This window comes from Ambystoma mexicanum, chromosome 8 (genome assembly GCF_040938575.1).
Source record: "Ambystoma mexicanum isolate Mex_15411 chromosome 8, UKY_AmexF1_1, whole genome shotgun sequence".
Lineage (NCBI taxonomy): Eukaryota > Metazoa > Chordata > Amphibia > Caudata > Ambystomatidae > Ambystoma > Ambystoma mexicanum.
Genome location: NC_090929.1, coordinates 766,902,909 through 766,930,268, shown reverse-complemented (window position 1 = coordinate 766,930,268; position 27,360 = coordinate 766,902,909).

Here is a 27,360-nt window from a genome sequence, read left to right as displayed (position 1 = left end):
ATAAGAGATGTCACCTAGGACCAAACAGTGTGATTGAAATGAGTGCCTTTACCCAGTGCAACAATGATCACGCTTCTGTAAATAGGCACAAGCTTCCAGTGTCAATACAGTGCTGCTGGGAAAAAGGCTGGGGGGCAGGCTCTGTTGGCCAGGGGTTGTGGGTCCACAGAAGACTAGAGGAGGTCTTAAATGTGTTACACACTTGTTGGCTGAAAGCTGGGCTGCGAGGCTTTGAGTTTGTAACTGTTAAATCATCACATGGAAGGATGTGTAAATGTAATTGTATGTGTTTGTATGTACTCTTACGGCCCTATGGCCGAAATAAAGTTACAGACTGACAACAGACTGACAAACGAATCCTAGGTGCATGTTTCTGTCTCTGCACGCTGATAGCCTTGAACTTGTAATAAATGCAACTTTATTCAAATTCAGTTATGTTTTTTGAGTTCTTTGACCTCCTTTTTGTCTTCAAAACACACATCATAATTTGGAGCTCATTGTGCCTTATTCTGCAACACTGTATTCATATTCTAATCTTTGCACATTTGAGATGATTGATCTGTATACTAACAATCTCCAGTCACATGGCATTTTTAGCAATGTACTTTCCTGGCAATACATGCACAAAAGAAATAGTGAAGTACATTTGACTCGTTCACTTCTGCTCAATGTTTTCCATTGGGAGGACATATATAGGCTGCTTGATGAACTGCAGCTTACCTCACTATTTAACTGGATCACTTGTTTTAATGTCATTTATTTTGAGGAAATCTATCAGCAGTCTTTTCAAATTGTATCCTTCAGATATGTGTAATGCTTGTGAGCACCTTTAACTTGTCTGCAGGTTTCAGTTCCCAGATATAAGGGCTCTAGTGGATGTGCTACCATAATAAAATGGCACCCATTAAACGTGTTTTATTCAATGTGATGGATTGGTAGCCTAGCTATTTTAATAAGCAGCTATAATTCATAATAAAAGTGAACATACTGCAGCCTATGTCACAGTTTACCTATATCACGTGGCTCAATTTGATCAATTGAACGGAAATCGGTTTGATGATTGATGAAATGCCTCCCACATAAACATTTAACTAGCTCAATCAGCTCAACGCTCTATATTTTGAGGGCCTCTAATAGCTGTTTGATTACCTGCAGTGTTCAACGTCTAATTAAGCCTCGTGTTTCAGTTGTCTTCGTTGCATAAGTCAGCTAATAACATTGTTAAAGACTGTGCTACCATTTCAAGTTGGAACAGATGGAAAATACTGCTTAAATTGAATACTATGAATTGGCATTCTGGCTGCTTTAAAGAAAAACCACATTACAATGAAGCTTAATCGCGAACATACACAATCATTGTACACCCAGCATTGAAACAAAACGTTAAAAGCATAATTCAACAAATCTCTACCCAAAATTGACAGGTCCGCTCTATTCCACAAAATGATTGGTGCTACAAAAAGGGTTTTAGCCAACATTCACGCGATCTGCATCAATGCATGAGCAGGTGCTGCGTTACCCCCGTGGTGCAGTTTTTTTCTTTTATTTTTAACAGAAACTGAGATGTGATTGGGAGTGGGTCGTAATATATAACTTTGACATTTGAAGTTTAGGTTTAACTACATTTTCACACTTCGAGCTGCTTGTACACCAGAACCAACAGTAAAATACCTGCAATACCACCTCATCCATCTGTCTCACCCCTATATTTACAAAACGAGAGTGCGTGCTCCCAACATGGGCACATAGCACCTATTGAAACCCATTAATCAAAAATGAAAGGACTACATTTCTTTACAACGATGCAGCCTTTCCTTACTTGTTGCAGAATAGTTTCCCTTTTGGTATGAGGAAGAAGTTGCCTAGACCCCCACTCAGTAGTATCCAAGTCAAACCAGGTAGGGGGTCACTGGATAGGTAAATAGAAATAGGACACTATCCTTACGATTTACAATAATGAAGATTACTTTCATATGAAGTCATCCGGGCAATAACCGACCTACATAAAAGGTAATGAAAACAGGACATATACATATTATTTTATTTATTTATATGTATTGATTTACGTGGTTTAGTCCAAATGAACTTTACACGTATATTATACTAATCACAACAAATACATTACACAAAACTCATCGCAACAAATAATTCATACATTCAAATAATTCCGACTACTATTAAGACATACAAGTCAACAATACGAAACACAACACCTGTGAAAAAATAAAACAACTAAAAGGTGATTTCCATAAATTGTACGAAAGATGAATCCATTACACGTGTGCTTCCATTACACGTGTTTCTTCTTTTGTCTGTGGTTTTCGGGAGGTCGTTTTTCTTGATGTAAATCCATACTTGATATAGTGCAATATGTGTAGACATCAAGTCTGTATTAAGACAATAACACCAACGTTAATGGTTTAAAATATCAGCATAATTATGAAGCAAATAACCCAAATGTGTCATATGCAGGGAGCCCAATTTAGGACACTCAGTAAAAATATGTTTAACAGTTTCCTTCTGATCGTAAAGTTTACACATTTTACAAAATCTAGCCTCTTCAGCCAAATTCCATCTAAAACAATGGGTAGCTCGCACAGGCAATTGATTTGTCAGTATCAAAAGACGTAACCCTGGCATTTCATGGTGAGCACACTGCATAATATAGGGTTGGGGTCTCAAATAATGGTGCACTACCGAAGACCCCAAGGTAAAACTATGAAGTGTGTCTATGTGGTCATGATCCTTCTGGCAGTGCACCTTTCATGGATTTTAAGGTTGATCCTCTTGTGTGCATTTCAGAACCTCAAACAGGTCATTATTCAACCTCAAAAAGAAATGGCCCTACTTTAAAACCTAATTGCTGTGGGAGGCAGCCATTAATGTTAACATGTTACATTTCAAGATGAAGTTTGACTTACGATACAGCTCTCCTCTACACGTCAAGACCAGGAATTTTAAAGAAAGTAGCCCTAGCTTCAGGCGCAGATTCAACGTAGGAGTATACTAAGGGAGGCCTAGTATACTATGCCAAAAAAATTCACCTCTATTTAACCAATTTAGGTCTCCCATTGCCAAGGCTTCCAGACTGTACAATATCACAGGGCTGTACCACTGTTTATAAATTGATAAAATCCCTCCCATACAGTATCCAGAGTAATCGCTGGCAAATTTGCGCACCATATATGTTAATTTCCTAACTTTCCCAATTTTAATTTTAACAAGGTTTCCATAATTGGCAAAGGTTGATATTTCCAGGCCTAAATATTTATATGACTCGGAGTAACTAATCGTTCCCAATACAGTATTCAATAAAAGCTTATTAACTGGAGCTTCTAGTATGGCTTTTGTCTTGCTCAAATTTACTACCAATTAATTTTCCCCAGCATATCTCTCCAATTCATTCAATAACACTTTGATACCAAATAGGACACGGTCATCCGCATATAACATTGCTGTCATCAAAGTTGACTCAACATTAGTTGGACATTTAGCATGCGATTCAAGGCGCCCTATTAAATCTGCTAGGTATATATTGAAAAGGAAAGGGGCCACTATAAAACCTTGCTTGACACCCTTGTTGATGTTGATAGGGTCAGATAGTAATCAACCATTCCCAAGTCGTATTTTTGCAGTGTTGTTAGAATGCAGCGCTATGATAATTTGTAACAACCAGGGTGGGCAGCCCAATCGCCTCAATTTACCCCATAAAGTTTCACATATTACCAAATCAAATGCGGTACTAAAGTCCACATAAGCGATATATAAGGCTGAGCCCTGTTTGTTACAAGCTCGGGCTATCAAAATATCTAATAGTGTGATATTATAAATAGTGCCTGATCCTGCCCGAATGTCCGTCTGTAAAGGGTGCAAGATATTTTGCTCATCGTATTAAACTTGGAGATGCTTTAGAACACAAAAGGCGAACACCTTAACGGAAGAATCCAATAGTGACTACAGCCTATAGTTCTCTCGAGACAAACGGTCCCCCACCTTAAATATGGGGACCAAGATGGACTTTGTCCAGGTCAATGAAATTGTTCTTAAGGAGCGCACCTTTGTCAAAAGGACACACAGTAGGTTAGCCCATCTAACAATTTCAGCCTTTATGTCTGCCCTGGCTAGTCCATTCGGGTCAGGGGACCTAGAGTTCTTAGCTTTACCTATCATTTCATGGTCACTTTCTTCATTAAATCTCAATGGCCAAGGATGCTCACACTCTGTCCCAATGGTCTTTATAATCTTCAGAGTGAACATTTTAGACTCAATGAACATTTGCCAACTTTTCTCAGCAATAGGGTTCAACGTTTTTTAGTGCTACTAGAGTCCCTAGCCACAGAAAGTGTTTGCCACAGTGTTTTTGAATTTCGACTCTGCAATACATTAATGAGTTGATACCATTTCATGGTTAGACCATCATATTTACATATTTTGCACCAGTTATGATAGTTGTTCTTGGCTTTCCTTGATCTTTACTAAACCATTATGTTTAGCTCAAGTTTGACTCCTGATTCTTTGTTGCTCACTACAGAGTTTACGTTTAACTGCCTGCACCTCTGGGTGAAACAGGATAGTGCTCTTCTTTTCCAGAAAAGAACCCCCCCCCCCGCATTTTACTAATCCTACTCTGTGTGTAACATCATATATCCATCTTTCAATTCTTTTGGCAGTGAGCACAAATAGGTGCCCAGGGGCATCAACAAGTGTTCCCTCAAGCACCCTACATGCTTTATGAATATTCAGCAAAGTGCAACATATGCAATTCCCTTCATGATTTATCTCCAGTGCACCCACGCCCATTCTCTTACTATTCCCTCAGTCCAATTTAATTGTAGACTAAGGGCCTCATTACGACCCTGGCGGTAAGGGGTTTACGCCAGCGTTAGCTGCGCCGACCCCTTACCGCCAATTACGAGGTCCCTTAGCGCCATGGCGCTTTTAACACCTGCTTTTAGCAGGTGTTAAAATCCATGGCGCTAAGGGACCATGGAGTTAATTACGCCACCGTAATTTACGGTGGCGTAATTAACGCCTTCCCCACTCCCATTATGCCCTATGGGGCAAAAATGGGAATGGGGAAGGGTAAATGGGGATTGGGGACTTACCGCCCCGCCAAGGTCGGAATGGGGCGGTAAGTCCGCCAACCACCATGGCGTAAACGTAGTTTACGCCATGGTGGTAAAGTCACGGCCCAGGCGGTAACTTACCGCCTGGGTCGTAATGAGGCCCTAAATATGGACACTGAATTTATTAAATGTTATATCCAAGTTACACACTAGTTCCAGCAATGTACCATTCCCACAATTATAATCCAATATTGCTCTTTTGGTCCCTAATTATAAAGTGGGATTGCCAGGGATGTCCTTTCGAGTCCACCCGTTTAGTGGATCATATACATATTAAATGCCAATAAAATGAGTTCTTTAATGTTAAAGTGTGAACAAGTTCCTGATCAAACATGGGAAACAGTCAGAACGAGATGTATCATAGTCTGTGGCGATTTCTAGACATGTGATTCGATGGCTGATAGACCTCAAGTGACAGAACTTGGGTTTACAATGTACTCTATTAATCAGACTTTTAAATGAGAGGGATTGGTATCTATAGTCATAATTCTGTGACTTCAGTTGTGTGGCTTACATTGAGCCAGAGAGAACACAGGACAGGGGTGTCAACATCAGGCACTTTCTGTGACAAGAAAACTCTGAAATCCCCACATTCATCATTCCCAAAGTCTATTTCCAATTACCTCTAAGCTTCCCTAAGAAAACACTTTGGCCCTCATTACGACTTCGGCGGTAGCCATGCCGCTATTGGCGGCATGGCTACTACCGAAATCGCGTCCGGGTCCACAGAATGAGGAATTACCAGGCCATTTAGAGTTTGGAAGGCCCAGTAATTACTCCCTCCAAGGACCTGGACCCGGTCCTTCCCCATTCCCATTTAAGCCCCCATAGGGCTGAATGGGAATGGGAGAGGGAGCAAACAACGGGCCATTACGAGTTGGCCCGTTGTTTGCTCCCTCTTCCCTTCGCGGGACCCGGTAAGCATGCCTGGTTACTTCCTGGGTCCTGTGAGGGGACCTCGTAATGAGGAGGTATGAGGTAAACGGTGCCGGCACCTTTTACGGCGCTGTTAACCCCGTAACGCCAGGGTCTTAATGATGCCCTTTGTGTCAGGAGGGATCATTACTTTGGCTGGGAAAGCCTAAGTCACACCTAGAGGTGCTGTTCACATGCATTTTCAATTTGAAGCGTGGGACAATGACATGATTTACCTAGGATCTTAGTGAAGCCAATTTGCAACAGAAAAACAACACTTATACTTGTTCTAGGAGTCATTTACACATGACTAACAGCACCATACTGCCATACCACAAGGACCGAGTGGCAGTAATGTTAAATGATTTTGGCACCAAACTCATAATGAGGCCTTTAATTTCCCATTTAAATCTCTCCTTGTTTAACCATACATTGAATGTTAATCCTACTCTATCTGAAGTCATCTGGTTGAGGTTAGGTGTAGTTCAACCAAGGTATCATGCAATTCCTCATGTGAAGCAAGTAGTTTAGGATAAAAAGATCAACCCACATGAACTGTGCCACAAGCTCAACTGCCCTTTTTCTCCACAGAATATATTGCAAATAAATGTAAGAGGTGGCTTGCTTAGCTAATAGTGAGGAACAGGGGTCTTCCTGGGTGAAGGGGATTTAGGATCTACAGTAATTCACAGTAATTTTGAACGATTAACATCTAGATAAATGGACTGGCTATATTGGTAATTGAAGTGTGATAATACTTTTTTCATGTTTATTTATTTATTTATTTTGTCATTTGTAGAGCGCACTCAACACTGGGGCATCAGGGCACTACATTTCTTGTGAACATTGCATACCTTAGTACAAATCACCAAGCAATAGGTGGTGAAATGGTAGTCAACACGAGGCAATGTATCATACATTTGAAGGTACAACACCTATTAAATCACTGAATAGTCGAGGCATTTTTCATTGGTAGTTACCATACAAGTGTATGGGTACATTATCTGTGCAGGTAGGCCAGGAGGGTCAAGCAGGTGTAAGCATGAGTGGGTCAGTGATATGTGAGGCTTAGAGCGGGTGAGATTACTCTTGTGAACAGAGCCATGTTTTCAGACTTCTGCTGAAGACCCAGAAGGAGGATTCAGATCTCAGGGCTGGTGGTACTGTATTCCAATGTTTAGCAGCTACCACTGGGAAGCTGTTGCCCCCTGCTTTCTGACGTTTGTATTTGTGAACGGTGAGAAGGTTTGTGTAGGCTGTGCGGGTGGGTCTGTTGGATTTGTGCTTTGAGAATTTATTGAATAGGTATTTGGGAGCTGACAGTGAGATGCATTTGTGTCAGTGAGAGAGTTTTGAAGACAATTCGATCGTGTACAGGCAGCCATTGGGCTTTGCGTCTCTCCACAGAAATATCTGTGTTGTTGGGTACATTTAGTGCTGCTCTAAGAGCGCTGTTTGGATCACATGAAGTTTTTTTAGGTTGTGTTTGTTGGTGCATTGCAGTAGTCCAATCTGGATAAGATAAGCGCTCTGCTAATGTGATGCAACTGTCTGATGGAAAAAACGGTCTGCAGGCATCGATCAGCTTAGATATCTAAGCTGCCGCTGAGGCTGTGGCATTTACTTGTCGATTTAGTGAAAGGGCAGAGTCGAGGTAAACAACCAAGGTTTTTACTTCCTTAGAGACTTTGATGGAAATGCTGTAAATTGTGAAAGAGTTAAATGGGTCATCTAGTTTTTTTAGTTGATGTTGAGATCCTATGATGAGCAGTTTGTTCTTTTCATCATTGAGGTACAGGCTGTGTTGAGCCATGCACTCCTGGTTTGTTTGGTACATTTCATTTAGAGATTTGGTGTCTTGGTCATGAGTACCTGTTATAGGTATGAGTATTTGGGTGTCATCCGCATAGTTAGTGTAGGTGACACCCAGGTCATCAAGAGGATTGAATAAACGTTTTGTAAAAATAATGAATAGGGTCAGTGATACACAAGATCCTTGCTGTATGCCACAGGTGACAGGGGCTGGCAGTGCTGCTGCTTTAGCTGAGAAGACTCTCATAGTTCTATTACAGAGGAAGGACTATCTCCAGTGAATGGCATTAGAAGAGAATTTGGCTGCCGAGGCAAGGTGGTTGCATAGGATGCTGTGGTTCACTAAATCGAAGGCAGCTGAGAGGTCAAGCAAGAGGAGGAGTGCTAGTTTGTAATTGTCTTGTATCTCGTCCATTTGTATTTTGAGGTCAAGTAAGGCTGTTTCAGTATTGTGTGCTGGTCGGAAGCCTGATTGATGGAGGCCTAAGAGGTTGTGAGTTTCAATATGATTTTGAATTTGCTGGTAGGCTGGACAGTTGAGTATTTTAAGGCGGAAAGGCACTATTGTTATAGAGCGGTAGGTTGTGGGTATGTTGGCATCTAAGGTGGGCTTCTTAAGAAGTGGGAGGACCCAGGCATCTTTTAAGTTGGTTGAGGCCGTAGAGTTGTGATGAAGAGGGTGAATTCAGCCGCACAGTCTTTGATGAGGGAGAGAGGGCATACGTCTCCTTGGCAACAAGAAGGTTAAGGCTAGTAATGATTTTCCAAACTTCAACTGTTGAGACAGCAGCAAAATCAAAGTGGTGATAGGGATCTGGGTGGAGGATATAGGGATCTGCATAGGTTGATTCAGAGTGAAGTTTAGACTTTTTGTTTGATTTTCGATTGAAGCAGGGCAATTTTGTCTGGCAGAGCTTTCTGAATATTTGTACACCAGGCAGTGTCTTTGGTTCATGAGTCTTGTGGATGCACTGGTGACTCAAGCTCGGGTAAAATACTAAATAGTTCTTTGATACCAGAGTTAGCTTTGGTAATTCTGTCATTGTAGCTAGAACATTTGGTTAATAGGATAGCCTTTTTGTAATGTTTTGATGCAGAAGTGAACATGTCTTTGTTCAGGTCAGTGGGAGAATTCTTCCAGTTGGTCTCAGGGGATCTTTTGGTACTGCACATGGTTTTGAGGTTGGGGGTGTTCCAAGATTTGATGTGCGCATATGCTTCAGGTTTACAAAGACTTAGGGCCTCCTTATGACCCTGGTGGTAGCCGGCTGCCGCAGGTAATGATGTTTTACCGGGTCCCAGAAAAGGGCAACAACCGGGTCATGCTGACCTTGGCGGATCCGGTAATTGCGCTTTTCTGGGAACTGGTAAAAATGTATCCCCATTCCCATTTGAGCCCCATAGGGGCCATAGGGCTCAATGGGAATGGGGAGTATGCTAACAATGGGCCCCTTAATGACCCGTTGTTATCATCCTGGACTGCTAGCAGGACCCGCTAAGGACGCCTGGTCTGACCAGGCGTTCCTTAGTGGGTCCCGCAACAGTCCTCGTAATAGGGCAGCCCGTAAAGAACGGTGCAGGTCCCGTACCGGCACCATTCATTACTGGACAGCCAGGGTCCTAATGAGGCCATTAGACTTGTTAGTCAAAGTTATTAGTATGACATTGTTCAAACCCTCAGGAGCAAAGATGGCATGTTGGTGTAAAATGAAGGCCTTTAGTTATGGGCATTCATTTAACACCTTTCCTATGAATCAACCTTTTCACATCCTGGGCTTTATTTCACAGAGTCTACTAAGATTTGCATTCTTCCACAAGGTGATGGCTTGTCTGTATGTTAATTCAGGCATTCTCTTATGTGCTCTTAACACCATGGAATAGTCAATGAATTTCCATTGCAAGAATAACAGGCTAATCATCTAATTCAATTTGTTTATTTGTGTGGCCCCAGCACCCACTACTCTCGAGCTAGGTTTGTTGTATAATCTAAAAAAAACAAAACAAATAAAGATTCCCAAGAAACTAGAATTTATGGTGTGAAAATACAGCCACTGAGTGACAGAGTTGGAGAGTCCATGCTAGGCCCAGTTGTTTGAGTGAAGCTGGCTAATGTGGAGTTCCATTGAAATATAAAAGCCAGTACAAAACAGTGATTTCAGCTGTAGGGTATTTTGTGGAGATTTGGGGCCTGACGGTATTTTCTTACCGCCGAAATATAACTTAGCAACAATCACTCCTTGTATTCAGATTGGGCCACGTACAACAATAATACAGTGAACATGCATTATTTCAGCACCCAGGCATGCATATTTGGTATGCGTGGGTGATAGGCGCGGTTGGTGGTATTTTGGTGAGCATAATTCCCTTGTTTTATTTGTGGCCCCAATGTCCAAAATCCCTTATCTTTGCTTAGATTTTTCGTGTAATCACTAGAGAGACCCCAGACCTACATTTTAGGAAAACCACATTTTTCAGTGATAGTATGCCACCATGGGCGATCTCACTGACTTATTTACGACAGAGAGCTATATATGGTAATCTTGTGGTAATTTCCACTACCTTATATATGGTAGGGAGCTATGTTCAGAGAGTCTCTCTTCCCGTTGGCTCATGTACCTCCAACAAGCTATGCTACAATCACTCACAACTGTTCATACTGAATCTGACATGCACACCTCTGTCTTAAAATGACCATTGCACTGTTTAAAAATCTCCCCACTTCATCGGCATTGTAATGGTAAATATTAAATACACCACCCGTCTGTTTTCAAATATTTTTCTGTATTATAAAAGTTGCATTTAAACACGATCTCACTCTTTACAGAAATAAATAAAATGGTACAGTAAAAGCATTGTCTATGACACACTGCAAAGAGCGTGGCGGAGAACAGAACTCAAATTGCAACATTAGCATTTGATTAAGGCATGCACAGGAATCCTACACTGACTGCATATTACCGTACACACTCAGCTCCCACACTTCTCATTACCTTATCTTTTTAGTTGTTCTCTTTGGCTGTTCTCTTTGTGAATGTGGCTCCCTTGGATTAACTCCAGCAAAAAGGAACGCTTGCCTTCTCAAACCGGGTTCATTGCCTGGAATTCTCAGCTTTTTCAGATAGGAACGCCTCAGCCAGTGGAAAGGTCCTTCTTTCAGCTCTCCCCAATCTCGACTGCCAAATCTTGACTGTAGCAGGACGCAGGGATCTGCATTCAGTCAGGAGTCCCACAGCCAGGTCTTCTCCCCAGTAGTGCAGAAAAATGTCTGCCTGTCTTTTTCCCCGATACTGCCCACTAAAACTTTCATCTCAGCCCTCTGTATGACGTGTCCCAATGAAATCCATCATCTCTCATCCTCCTACTCTCAACAATAGCTTCGCTTATACATTTGCAATTGTTGCAAATCTGACTTCCTTCTTCCTGCAGTTACTGTGCACAAAAACACGGAGAAGCAGGCAGAGAAGAAAAAAAAAATCTGCACACACATTTAAATGGCTTTCAGAGTATGCCTAATTCTGCAGTGGAGAACACATTTTATTAGTGGGTTATGTTAAATAAGGTTTTATTAGTCAGGTTAATGGTTAATAGGTTAGCTGTTAATTTTCAAATGTGTCTCTCGCACCATAGGCATTTCAGGTGAAAAATAGTGTGCATTTTTAAATGAGCACGTGTGCTTTTAACTGTAAAAATAGATTTGCATCTTATATGTTAAAATCATTTTTGACTGAATAGCCTGTCTTTCCTTGTTAATCTGGTAACCCATATAGCAATGCACTGCACCCTTGTGGTGGTGCTGCGAAAAAAATTGCTACCTGTGCAGTAGTGCTGTACTCTGGGCTATTTGCTACCTGTGCAGTAGTGCTGTACTCTGTACTGTAACACGCCAAATATCCTTACATATACCCTCCTTTTGTTTTTAGAACTTGGCTATAATCCAAGCCAATTCCTAAAAACAACTTGTTCTTTTTTTTTTTTTTACAATATAGCAATCCAACAAAAGGAATATTCATGTGCTTCAATGAAAATTTGCAATCAACATTTCATCTGAGTCCATCAGTTCATAAAATGTTCCACATTTGCCTTCTCAGTGGAAGTGGCATTACTTTAAGTTTAAATTTTCCAAGTCAATTAAAAACAACGAAATAAAACAACTAAAACAAATAATTAATATAACAAATTAAAACAAATAATTAAAATAATAAATATGTGGAACTTCATATGCCGGAACTTCTGTTTTGTCTCTTTTGGTATGTCCCGACCAGCGATGTTATTCGGTTCATTCGAGTATTCTTTCATCTTGGCAATCTTGAATCCACAGCAGTCATCTCTTTTGGCATTCCGGTTATTTTGTCTTCACCTCCACCTGGAGGCAGGCATCTTTTGGTCTTCATCCAGGGGACTCCAGGACTCCATCGTCTCTCCCGTGGGCTCTGATCTCGGAACCTCCGATCAAATAATGTTAATTGTCTAAATCAAAATAGAAAATAAACAAATTAAGTACATAGCATAATACTAACTTCATCCTTTTGCCAAAAATAAAACATGCTTGGTAAAAATATTTCATTTTTTTTTTCTGAAATTAAACACAAGTTAAAAGAAAACAAGCAGATATTCAATATTTAACACACTTTCTCTCTGCACACCAACCATGAGCTTCCATTATATGTGCATTTATTTATTTATTTATTTATTTATATTATATATTTTTACATATATTACGGTGTTTATGTGCCATCATAACAATCAACTTTTTTTTAACTTCTTTGTCACTGCCTCCTGACTACACCCACTTATTTTCTCCTTTTTTGTTCAAGGAACTTTATCTGTCTCTACATGCTCAAGCTGCCTGATCTCATGTCTGGGATGGCATGGTTTGATTTGATTTACATGGACAAACTGCTCTATTGCTGTTTCACCTTCATTTTTCAAAATTTTATACACTACAGGAGAGATCTTATCTATAATCCGAAATGGCCCCTGCCAGGCTGCTAGAAATTTAGAATTTTTCTGTTTACTTTTTCCAAAATGAAACTTGTACACCTGATCCCCTACACTGTATTCCTTTGCTGATGTCTTTTTATCATAATATGACTTTGCACTGTCAGCAGCTCTTTCCAGATTTCTCTGCACAAAAGCAAATGCATGTTGCAAATGCCTCCTCAGTTCATCAATATATTCATGAACTGTGGATGCACTCACTAGAGTTTGCTCATGTGTTCTGTATAGTAGGTGTTGTGGTAACACCATTTTCCTACCTGTCAAGACCTCATGGGGGCTAACACCTGTTGCTTTGGCAGGAGTCGAACTGATTGCCATCAGAACCAACGGTAAACGTAAATCCCAGCTGGAACCTGCTTCTGCCACAAACTTCTTTAAAATATCCACAACAGACCTATTGCTTCTTTCAACTGTACCTGAAGACGCCGCCCGATATGCGATATGTAGTTTCCTTTTTACACCTAGTATTTGCCATACCTTACTCATTAGAGTACTTGTGAAATGACTTCCTCTGTCTGACTCAATTCTTTGTGGCAACCCAAACCTTGAGAACACATGGTTCACCAGCAATGTGGCTGCTGTGTGCGCACTACAATCTGGTGCAGGAATGCATTCAATCCACTTTGACATCAAACATACCACACTCAAAATATAACGGTGTCCCCTGCTCGACCTTTTTAAAGGACCTACATAGTCTATTTGCAAATCTGACCATGGGAGAGTTAGGCCTCTTTTCATCAATGGTGCTCTATGCATTGGTGAAGCAGGTTTAAATTGGGCGCATACTAGACATCCTCTAGTATATAATTCCACATCTTTGGACATATGTGGCCAGTAAGCATAATCTTTTAGTATTTCTAATGTTTTTTGTGAACCTCTATGGCCTGCAGTTATGGCATCATGTGCATGGTGTAGCATTAGTCCTCTGAATGAAAGGGGTACTACCCACTGTATTTGCCCTGTTATGGACTCTCTAATCATGAGTCCATCCTGTAATCTAATTCGTGTTTTGTTCTTTAATAACACCCTCAACTCTTCTTTTCCCATACAATCTTTTTCTGTTAAAGGATTTTGTTCAGGATCCATCAAATGATTATAATAGATTCCCAAAATTTGATCATTCTTTTGTGCCTCAATCAAATCTTGGTCTGGCGTGTCATGACTCCACTGCACCACCGGTTGATCTACCTCCTTTGGTGCTTTAGAACGTGTCACTGCATCAATTTGTATTTCACCCATTAAATAATCAATATGTAGCAATTCTCCCATCACAGCCCCAATCTTAGCCAGATGGTCTGCCTTATCATTTCCCTCCTTATCCTCTCCTGGTGTTTTTAAATGCCCACAAATTTTTCTCCAGTATATTGTTAAATTATTTTCTGACACCAATTTGTCTATGGCTTGTATCATTTTTCCATGTTTAAGTGGCTTTTTGTTGTATGTAACCATGCCTCTTGCTTTCCAACCAGGCAAATACTCCACAAAGCTATTCCGTGCATAGTCAGAATCAGTCACCAGGACAATTTCACTGAACTTTTTATCAACTGCAGTAGCAATTGCTTTATAGATGGCTGCCAATTCCGCCACCTGACTGCTCCTATTCCCAATCCTCATCCCTATACTGGGGACGCCTTCACATTTCAACCAGACATTTCCTATTCCTGCCACTAATTGTTTATTACTGTCATTTTCAATGTGAAAAGCACAACCATCCACATATACAGTTGGCAAATCCTTGCATGTTTTTTCATCAAAAGCTTTGTGTGATGATTGTTCAAATTCCTGCAAACTAGTTTCCACTTCCATTTCATTTGGTATTTGTTCAGCTGCACAGTCATGTAAGTCAGCTAACCCTTGAGCAATTGGGCTCTTTTTATTTTGTCCATATCTCACTTCTACGGGAAAACCTTGTAATGCCAGCGTCCATGAAGTGATTCTGGATTGCGCTAGATTGCCTGATCTAATCCTTTTACTCTCTAAAAATTGCAAAGGTTGATGATTTGTTTCAATAATCACCTTTTCTCCCTGAACAATGGGGCGGAAATGTTGTAGCGCCCACACAGTGGTTAATAGGGCCTTTTCACATTCATTAAATTTCATTTCAACTTGGGAAAATGCCTTACTTGCATATGCAATGGTATTGTGATTCAAATCGTGTTTTTGTGATAATACTGCTGACATACAATGTTCAGAAAAACCTATTTCTATAAAGAAATCCCTGTCCTTTATGGGGTAGGCTAAACATGGTGCCTTTACAAGACATTCCTTCAATCTAGCCACTGCATCAGACTGCTCTCTTTCCCATCTCCAGGGAGTATTTAGTTTAAGCAGTTTAGTCAATGGTTGGGTGATCTCTGCATAATTCTCAATGAACTTTCTGTTATAGCCTGTCATCCCTAATAAACTTTTTAATCCTTTCACATTTTTAGGATCTTTTAATCTTTGTATGGCCTCTATTTTCTTGCTTTGTGGATTTAGCCCACGTTCAGTCACTTCATGCCCTAGAAAGTTCACTTTTTTCTTGCACCATTGTGCTTTTTGCAAAGATACTTTGGCGCCTGCTTTCTGCAATTGGCCAAGTACATGTCTTATTTCATCAAAATGGCTTTTCAGGCTTTCATTTTTTATCAGGACATCATCCACATAAACTATTGTCCCTCTTTCCGCTGCATCCGGCATGGCCTTTCTCAAAAATATGCCAAATTCACTCCCACTATTGATGTACCCGAACGGAGCTCTAAGCCAGGCATATTGAGTCCTGTCAAATGTAAAGGAAAATAAGTGTTGTATCTCCTCTGCCAATGGCACACACCAATATCCAGAGGTGAGATCTAATGTGGTAAATACCTTTGAACCATGTATCTGAGCTAGGCCCTGATCAATGAATGGTAGTGGCCATCTAGATACTGGTACTCTTTTATTTAACTCTCTTAAGTCTGCACACAGCCGCCATTGACCATTTGGCTTTAACACACCTAAAATAGGCGTATTGGATGTGCTATGAATGGACCTGATTATTCCCCGTGATTCCAAATTTTTAATAATCTCTGCCAATGATTCTAAACATGCCAGCGGTAGTCTATACTGGCGTACAAACACTGGATTTCTGCTACAACCTTCTGGTAGTGTGGCCACATGTAAATCAGTTAAACCACAATCATAAGCATTTTTTGCAAATACATCCTTAAACTCCATAAATATTTCCCTCAGATTGTTTCGATCCTCATCGCTGTCACATGCATCCGCTAAAGAGATCTGCTCTTCTACCATTCTGGAAAATTCTGGAAACTCTTCTGGTAAAGGAATCTCAGCACTTTCCTCTAACTGTGTGGCTGTATCTTTTTGTAGAGCTGCCACTTTTAAATATTTTGGCATATCAGCTTCCACTTCAATGGGCTGATTTCCTGTTTCATTTTCATTTAAATTAAATATTATGCAATCCTCTTGATGGCAACACACTGTCTCATTTGAATCATAAGGATACACAGAATGAATTTTAAGTATTCCTTTGGGCTGAGAGTCCAGGTGTTCTGGCAACTCGCCCTTGGCATCTACATATTTTTCAGGAATATTCCCAATCACCATGTTATTTAAATCTGCCGTATAATGTGATTTTTGTATGGCCATTCCTAATGGGGAGTTTTCCTCTAAATGAATATCCTGACAACCTTTATTATTTACCATGATTTTTACAGATCCCTCACCAATGTCTACCAATGGAATGTATTCATAATCCAGGCCTTGCTGTTTTATGGATTCATTCAGGCATACAAATGCATCAGAGCCTTTCATCTGCTGTCCATTTTTGCATTTCAGTGTTATTGCAAACTGTTTTGTAAATGCAGGAATAATAGTATTTTTCCTCATTTGTAATTCCGGACCACCTAGGCGTGACCATATTTTTTGATTAAGGAAATCTAACACCATACACATTCTGTGCATGATGTCATTGCCCATGTAAAATTCATTTTGTGCTCCACTCACTATCCATACATTATGGTAAATTATTTTCTGCCCAATGCTAATTTTAAGCATGCATCTGCCTGCAATTCGGTTTTCAAAGTCTGGACTGTCCAACCCAGAAACATATTGGTTTTTAATCCTAAATTTCGGGATTTCTTCCCTCTCCATAATTTTTTGCAACAATTTCTCATTAATGAAACTCCTTTCATGTTCAAGTGCTAAAGTGGCTTCTATTGTTTTAAGATAATCATTTATACCAACATGAACCCATGGTTGCTCATCTTCCATGTGTATTTCTGCCAGAGTGGTAATGTGTTTTTCTGAATCTGTTTTAGGAGCAATATTCTGTTTGCATGTTTTCTCTTTTAAATAGAAACGTAATGTGTGCTCATCTATGGCAGTCTGCCAATCTTTCCTTGGGTCCAAGTATATTTGTACAGGTAGTTTTTCATTGTCGCTCTGCATTTTGTCTTGACACATTAATATAACAGTGACACTAGGTATGCAGCTATTCTGGAGATATACCTCCACAGCATCATTTGTTTTGGCAACGGTGTGACATTCATTTATATTGCTGTTTTGTGATTTTAGTTTCTTAGGCCTCAATGGTTTTTTGGTTAAGGACCACAGCACTCCATTCACCCCATCTATGAGAGGAGACAATCTTTTCAGGCAATCTGTCCCCATCAGAAATGGAATTTCACAAATAGATGTGATCAATACCTCTTGTTTCATTCTGTGCTTTCCTATTTTTATGTCAACCTCAGTTACACCTATGATGGGCACCTCCTCCCCATTAAAGTTATGCACTGGGCCTTGATTTGCCTTCACTGTGATCTGACTCTGTGGAGGCCTCCCTTCATTGATACTCTTTACCAGCTCCTTGGACATAATTGTGGCCTGTGCGCCAGTGTCAATCATAGCGAAGGTGTGGCATTTTTCTTCTACAGTGATGGGTGCATAATATCTGTCCTCAACTTCCTCTAATACACATAAGAAATGTGAATTCTTACTGATTTCAGGGCTCACCTTTCTCAGGTCTTTTTCACTTTTGGCTAAGCACATTGGTAAATGAAAAGACATTTTTCCCTCCTTTTTACCCATTTCTGTGCGAGATATTTTATTCATTTCTCCATGTTCAGAGGTTTTTTGGAGTGTGGCCACTGTTCGCCCATCCATCTGGGTAACATCAGAGACCACATTACAACCTTCCAACTGAACATGTGTAACAATGAATAAAATATCTCGCACAGAAATGGGTAAATATCCATTTCTGTGCGAGATATTTCAACTCCACTAAATTGGACAGGTGCGGAAGTGAAGGAGAATCTAACAGAGAGCTTAAAAATGATGAATATGCCCAATGAAAGAGACATATCATGTGGCCCTGCAAATTTTGACTTTGTGTAAATTGGGAACAGGCACCACTGACAGATTTAAAACCACAGCAGTGTACGTGGAAAGAAAATAAACATTTGAAATACAGCGCATTTGGAAGATAAAAAGAAGGAATGATGCCTGACATTTAAAAAATAGAGTTAAGTGACCGATTGCATTATCAGGAATAGTGAGACTTCATTTTCATCATATAAAATCACAGAATGTAAAGAGAAAGGCCTATTTCATTTTTGTAAAAGTGAACACTGGTTTCCTATGTATATGATATGGGATTTATAACGCGCCTATACACAAGTGTTTTAAGGTGCGACAAGGCAAGGGAGGGGGAACAGAGGGAGGACAGAGACAGCGATCTTACTAGGACAAGTGACATTGAGATCGCACAAGTGCATGGGAAAGGGGAGGGGAAAAGTGCCTGGAGAGGGGGGCAGTGCTGTACATGGGATATGAGAGTTATGATATTGAGCCTCATTATGATTTTGGAGGCAGCCATGGAGCTAATAGCTCCATGGCTGCCTCCAAACTGGGCTCCATTACCGGGATCCTGCAATGGGGACTCACCGGGTCATTCCGACATAGGAGGACCCAGTATGTCCTCCTTGCAGGATCCATTCCCATTCCCATTTGAGCCCCCATAGGGCTCAATGGGAATGGGGAGGGAGGTAACAACGGGCACATTACAAGTGTCGCGTTGTTACCTCCCGCTTCCCCTCGCGGGACCTGGAAAAGACGTCTGGTTTTACCAGACGTCTGATCCGGGTCCACAAAGGGAACCTTGTAATCACCCCTGACGAAATGAAGGGGGCCGGTACAGGACCGGCTCCCTTCATTCCGTCAGCGCAAAGGTCGTAATGAGGCCCAATGTGTTTCAAAGCTCTTCACAGCAAGAGAGGGTACAAGACAAAAAATAAAGATACATTCTTAAGTGTCAGTGGACAATAAGAATGAAAAATTAACTATTGTACTGAGTTTGGAAACATTTCCGATAGTGCAAGTGATAAAACAAATAATGAAGTTAGTAAATAGGGTTGGAGGGGAAAAAGGGAACAGATAGACAAATAATGTATTAGGCCTGATGACATTTCCAGTAGAGCGGAGAGTACAAAAGTGGAGGGGAGAGGGGAGAAGAACAAAACAATCAACTAACGTACTAGGCCTGATGACATTTAAGATAGTGCTGGAGGGAGTGGTGGGGGTGGAACAAGGGAGGAAGGGGAGACAGCCAGTTTATGCTATCGTACGGAGACCAGGGACAATTCTGATAGCATAAGTGCAAAAAGAAAAAAAGAAAAAGGAGGGTAAGGGAGGAGGGGGAGCAGAGAGTAGGCAATGAAGGGGTGAAGCGGAGGGCAGAGAGAAAAATAGTCACAGAGGAAAGTAATCACAATGTTACAGAGAGCAAAAGTAAGCAAGGGATCCGGATGGCACAGATGGAACAAACATGAACTTGGTCCCACCGTGCGTACTTAGTTGAGAATGCTAAGAACTTAAGTCAAGTGTCTAGACGTCGATGAAGACAGGTCAGTTCACCATGCATACGCGTTAGAAGGTGAGCATAAAGAAGGTGTCAAGAGACAAATCCAAGCTTCGCATCAAGTTCGTTGATGGTGAAAACCAAAGGTGAATCAAGACAACACCTGCTACAGTGATGAGGAGTAAAAATGGAGGGGAGAGGAAGAAGAGAGCGGGAAGCAGGGAGAGGGGAGGGCCATCGTGATAAGCCAGGAAGGGGGAAATGGAGGGGTAAGAGAGAACAGGGGTGGGCATACAAACACCAAGGGGAGCCAGGGAGGTGGTGGGGGGCATACAAACATAACGGGGGACCAGGGATGGGGTGAATAACAAGAAGTGCAGCTAGTGGGTACCAAGTGTTGTACATGGGATCACAACAGTGGCAAGAAATGCGGCCAGCAGGTGGCAAGTGCACAGGTAAGTGCAGACAGCGGGTGTCCTCAGTTCATATTAAAGGGGATCAGAGGCCCATCGGGATCATGTAAAAGTGAAATTTGGGTGATGGATAGAAGTTGAGGTTATGGAGACAATTATGATTCTAGCCTTCAAATAATTCTGAGGGAATGGAAATTCGGTGTGGTTATAGGTTATGGAAGTAAGATTTGAAACATGAACGGTCAGAGTTGTGACTATCCCGTCTCAGGAGTAAATCAATTAAAATGATTGCTCCTCTCAGGAAAGGCGTGTCGAGATATGATTAGTAATTTTCGGATTTGCCATAAAATGTAGAATTCAAAATGATATAGGTTCATGTAGTTATCCAAAATATTAAGGTGGTTGCCATGTTGGCAGATTTTCAGAACCCAAAAGTGTAAAACTACCAGTCAACTTGGAATGATGTATTTTTCCTTCTCCCTCAGCTTCCATAACCAATGCCTCCCCACTTCTGGTCCTATAAGCAGCCAGTGGGTGTCTTGGTGGGAAGTGAAGGAAGAGAGATATCCAATCTGTATCATGGGATGTATGACACTATGTAGGTGTCATCAACACTATATCTTGGCAATTTCCAATCTATGAAGGGACTTGCAAGACAACAACTGGGGAGAGAGACCAGGTGAGCTGCCTAATCCATCGGGGCAACGCCTTGCCAGGGGAACAAAGCTAAACCAAGGCCTACCTAGAAGGCGGGAGAAAAGGAGACCATGGGCTTTGCTTCGAATCCTGGGAGCCATATTTTAGGGTGGCCTGTGGCTGGAGAGACCTGACTGGTGGATAGAGGATTGAGGTGTGAGCTGCCTGCCTGAAAGAGGGTCCTAAGATCTGGCGGGCCTCCTGAGCTAAGAACAGAGACCACCCATGTAAGTAGATATATCCCAAAGCTATCAATTGTGTGGGAAGCTACCTGCCTTAATACCTTTCCCTGAGTGGATGAAGAGGGGGGCAAAACTGGGTAGACCCTGTCCATATTGAACTAAAAAGTTAACTCAATGAATCCTCCATAGCGGAACACCCTATACAGTTACCTTGAATCGTGTTGGAATCTGTCTGTTTAACGCTTACCTTTGCATTGGTGGGTGCTCTCAATTAGTGGGAGGGGGGTGAAATCGTGTATACCCTTAGCACAGTTAACTAAACATATTATTTAATTAATTCCCATAATGTTATTATCCCATAAATAACAAGAATATTGAGATCAGAAGCAGATTAAGATATCATAAAATGAATTAAGGATTGGTTTTGATAAAGGCCATGGCACCGAAATGTGTGTCAACCTCGAAGGGGTTAACATGATGAGAATAAATTAAGGAATATACTAATCCACAAATTGTCTGGCACACATTAGGAGTATATTGAACTAATATTCTTATAAACTAGACTTGATATGTATGCAAAGTGAGTGTGACAAAGTTGAAAAATTAATCACTTTTTTGAAAGTGTTTTTGAGGAGGAGACATTTTGTTTGGGATACCCTCTTATTCAAGGAGTTAGCTAACAATATATTTATTTATTTTTCTATCAGTCTATCAAGCGATAGTTGAATGTCTGTAAATCTGTATATATCTGTCTGCCTAGTTGTCTATCTGTCCTTCTGTTCGTTCATCCATCTCTTATACTTGTATCCATCCATCAATCAGTACATCCATCCTTTTATCTATCCATTCATTCATAAATTCATCCATGCTTCCTCTGTCTGTCCAACCATCCAGTCATATTTAATTATATTTGACTGGATCAGATTAATGGAATTGACATCTGAATGTTTGCACAAATCCCATCCCTTTCTGTCTCAACGTGCATGGCACATCCTACCCAATACATCTACCCAGTCATATAAAAATACCTCTTAACTTCCCCACCTCTTATTTTAGCAGAAGGCAAACAAAACTGGTCTAACCGAGGCACAAGCAAAGTATTTACTAAGTTTCAGAAAATGTACTGTTTCTGAGGCATAGTTCCGGTATAACCCCAGAGCACAATGTGTAATTCCGGAACACTCGTTAGCCTCCCTTTTGCTAGCCTCTCCTAATGGATGAGATTAAGGAAAAGGATGATTAGCGGCATGGTTTTTTCACCACTGTCGGCTCATGCATATTGGACAATGGAGTGTTAATATGCCACTTGTTATGGATGAACCAAACCAGGCAAAACACTGTGCACGCCCCAAGCTGCAGCAATCAGCTGGGGGAATAGTAATATGTTTGCTTTAACTGTCAAAGGGAAACCTGGCATCCTTTTGACAGTTTCCGGAACCCCATGGCTCATGATCAATGAGATAGCAACTCCAGCTTGCATGGTCCATGGGGGATGCAGAGTGGGGTTCTACAGAGCTCAATGTTCACAGTGGGTGCTCTTGTTTCTACCATCACATTTAGAGCCTGAGGGGTGACATAATGGAGGTGTGCTAGCGCCACAGATTGCTACAGATAGCATGAGGGTAAATTGACTGGAATCCAGAGAGGGCTGCAGGTGAGAAGATTTAAAAAAAATGTTTTTTATGTGTACATGTGTGCATTCAAAGTTTTTAATTTGCAAGTGTGTGTGAATGAGAGAGTATATGTTGTGGGTGTGTGTGACTGAGAGAGCATATGCATGATCCACTCAATAGCTTCTCCAGATTAGATACATGTTTCTAAATTGAAATCATGATTCAATCTAGCATCCCATTAAACTGAATGATTCAAACTTTTAACTACGTATTCTGTAAGAAGGAAATTAAGAAGCACATCATTACTTGAGGATCTATACTACAAACCCGCCTGACTAAATTAGCGAGCCTGGTTGTTATTATGAGTGGGAATATATATTTTATTTATTTACTATGTAAGTCCGATTTTCAGGACATTTTGATGAAACATACATTAAGGATCCTCCTGATGAAATTAAAAAAGGCAAAACATACGTAAGAGATAACTTATAAGAATATTTAATAGTGAGTGGATGAAAAATATACTATGGAGGAAAGGATACACTAACTAGACTAAAATATTACACAGTACTTTATACATTCTCATAAAATGTGGATTGAAAGATTTTCCAATCTGGAAAAGCAATTGAGTGGATCTTTCTGAATTAATGAGAAATCTGTAAATACATTCAGAATAATTATAGATCTTTAAAGCGTAAACATATTTCCTTTCTCTTTTTATTTTTCTACATTTGTGACGGTACAGCTGAGGTCCTAAGGTAATTACATACAGCCAAAGGATCATGTAAAATAATTAAGTGCCAAAGCACTTTGAGCACACTACAATATGACAAGCAAAGGTGAATGTGGGAGTGGATGAAGAATGAATGTTGTATGGCTTCTGAGGCGTGTGAATGTGAGGGTGAATGAAGTATGAATTCCATATGAATGCATGTGGGCTGGGCGGGGAGCAGGACTATGAATTCGGGTGAGAGGACAGCCATGAGGGCATGTTTTTAAAATTGTTATGGTAACATGTCATTTTTCGTGGTTTCCTGTGCAACAAGGATCAAGTCTATGTGACAAGTATTCTTAGGTGGTAGTGGCATAGATTGGTGCAGCAAATCTAGACATATTTTATGCTGTGGCATGTCATTATGTTAAAGGGTATCAAGGAGGAAGGCGGCATAAGTGGTCTTCCGTGGTACTCACCTGCATTTGTAGGACCAGTCTGCACATGTTTATTTGCTTTGGCTTGGATATTTTACATGGCATCCAGGGTGAAGGCAGCATAATGAGTCTTCTTACATGGTACTAACCTAAATTGGCGGCGCCAGTCTTGATCAATTATTTACTGTGGCAGGATATTTTTATTGGCCATGAAGGGTGAAAGATGAGTGTTCTTTAGTGGTAGTACCAGCCTACATTGGTACAAGCATCGACACATCTTTTCTTACTGTTGCATGGCATTTTTTTAATGGGTGTCAAGGGTTAATCCAACATGATGAGATCTTTTATATGGCTAGAATTACCTTCATTGGTGGCACCAGTCTGGATATATTTTCTTAATGTGGCCTGACATTAATTACCAAGCATCACAGGTAAAGCAAATGATCAGTGTTATTATGTGGCTGGACTGTCCGGAATTGGTGCTGACAGTCTCGATATATTTTTTAACAATGGCATGATATTTTGCTACTCAAGAAGATGGAGGGTGGGCACCACTTGCAATTGCGTGATATTTAACTATTGTTATTGCGAACATTGGAGCATTTCTTAAGACCTTGGCACAAGGTTACCAAAACCAACAGAAAGCAGAAATAGAATGAAATCTAATTCAAGGTATGCTCACACCTTGCTCTCCTATGGAGCTGCAAAAGTATTCAATTGATGGTTATATTTTAATTGTTTACATCATTCTTATTGTTTCCAGTATCCACAAAAAAGGCCAGACCTCTCCTGTATCATGTTTATCAATTATTTATTTTGCTTGGAGGCTAACATTGAATCCAACAAAGACAGTGCCACTGTGTGTGATTTGCCTATGCATTTCGGAACTAGTCTGTCTTCTGGGCTGGGGCACTGCTTATAGTAATGTTCAAATATCACATGTCACATTAGCAGTATAATATCCAAAGTGTAGTCATATCCAAAGCAAAGCAATAATAGAGTCCAAATTAGAGGTACACACCGATACAGTTCATCACCATACCATGATTCAGATTTGTTGGTAGAACCAACATTGGATACACAGAACAAGAGTTCATAGTAAAACAAACATTCCATATGTACGTAAAGCACAACATTATTGTAAGAACACAAACATAAGAATAACAGAGTAGTCACATGGTTGAAACAATCATTTTAAATCATGCCACAAGATTGTAGTGTTATCAGCAGGTTCAAGTGTTAGAAAAAAGAATGACATTTAGTTTTATAAATGCTCTGGTATATATTTGCATTCTGCATGTTATAACAGCTCCATTATGGTTAAAACATGTTTACCTGCTTGTCATAGCTATGAAGCTAAAGTGAATCTGAAAACTAAATGCCAATATTAAAGGGGTTCATGTCACAGGGGTTCATGTCACTGTACGCTACATGAATCATGCGTTTATTTGAAACTGAACGCTATAAATGAAGCCTACCTGGTGATGTTGTTGAATTTTGAAAGATGCTGTTGCTAAATGTAGATGATAGAACAATAGGAACCATCAGTATCCAATGGAGCCAATTCTGAAATTGCTCGAACACCATCTACCACGTGCTTACCATATGGATTCTTCCAACAGAACCACGCAGCCACTAGTTCAGCAAGCCGGCATGTTCTGACAGTAATACTGAAAAGTGTTTCCTCAAGCTCTTGCCTAGCCACACGTCAACGTGCGTCCGAAAACACAACGGTTTTGGAATCTTCTCATACCCCACTGTTCCTGAGAGCAGGCACAGTGGGGATTGGAGTCTTGATGTATGCAATGCTTATAAATACCGGTATATGAGAATTTCATTCTAACATTAAGGCTGTAAACCAGTAATCCAGCAAGTCAATCTAGCTATTGCCAAGCAACGTTGGGTCACGTGTTACAGATGCACGTCTGCTCGCCCTACGCTGGACTGTAGGTACATCATTCTTTTTTGTTGATCCGGGAATGAATAAGAATTATGTAAAGAATTAAAATATAAACATCATTTGAATACTTTTGCAGCTCCATAGGAGAGCAACACGTGAGCATATCTTGAACTAGATTTCATTCTAGTTCTGCTTTCTGATGGTATTTTTTACTGTCATCAATAATGCAACAAAATATTTAATGCACAATCCATAGCCAACCAACCATGCTCTTGCCTTACTCTGTAATATGCTGCCATATGACAATAGTACCGTTACCACGGTCGCCCAGCGGCCACTGTGATACTGTGTTGTGCCTTATGGTCGTATCTAGACCACACTACTGTGTTGTGCCTTATGGTCGCATAGTGACCACGCTATTGTGTTGTGCCTTATGGTCGCATAGTGACCACACTACTGTGTTGTGCCTTATGGTCGCATAGTGACCACGCTATTGTGTTGTGCCTTATGGTCGCATAGTGACCACACTACTGTGTTGTGCCTTATGGTCGCATAGTGACCACACTACTGTGTTGTGCCTTATGGTCGCATAGTGACCACGCTATTGTGTTGTGCCTTATGGTCGCATAGTGACCACGCTATTGTGTTGTGCCTTATGGTCGTATCTAGACCACGCTATTGTGTTGTGCCTTATGGTCGCATAGTGACCACGCTATTGTGTTGTGCCTTATGGTCGTATCTAGACCACACTATTGTGTTGTGCCCTATGGTCGCATACTGTGCCCTAATTTTGCTGCCCACATTGCATTCTGATTCTAGTTGTGCCATGTTGAACGATACCATCGCCATGCCTCAACAATCCACCAGCTCACCAGCTGCCCCACTGGCATTCCTCTCCAACATTCCTCCCACCTACTTCCTACCATCATTCTTCACTGAAAGCATCCCCACAGCACGTCATCCTCCACCCAGCATAACTTCCTACACTAGACCCATCCACACCAGGAACCAACTCCTAGGTCTCCGTTCTAGATACCCTAGACTCACCCACCAAGCACCTCCCACCACTCTCAACACGACTAACACGCCACCCCCTACAGTCAAAACACCCTTACCTAAACCCACCATGCCGCACCCCATCCCGGCAACACCACTCAACACCACCCCTACCTCGGCCCAACGCACACACAACCTACAGTGTGCCCTCATAAACGCCAGATCCATCCCTGCCCATGCCATTGAAATTCACGAACTCCTAACTAGCTTGGACCTCGACATCCTAGCCATCACCGAGACATGGCTGCACAGCGCTGCAGGGCCAGCCCTCAACCTTACTATCCCACAGGGGTACGCCATTATCCGGCAAGACCGCCTCTCCTCAGTAGGTGGTGGGGTAGCATTCATCCTGAAAGATCACCTCGAGGCCAGACAAATCACCTCCAATCTAGGTGACAACATAGACTCTCTAGCTATAAAAATTGCCCTCTCCCCTAACTCCACCATCACTTTCAACCTAGTCTACCGCCCGCCCGGCCCACTAACAGAGTTCCATGAGAACCTTGTACACCGCCTAACAGAAAACCTAAAACCCACCTCCAAAAGCATCTTTCTAGGTGACCTTAACCTGGGGTATAACGACAAAAAGGACAAGCCTGCTAAATCTCTTGCACTAGCCCTAAAAGAACTAGGCTTCGACCAAAAAATAACCTCACCCACACACA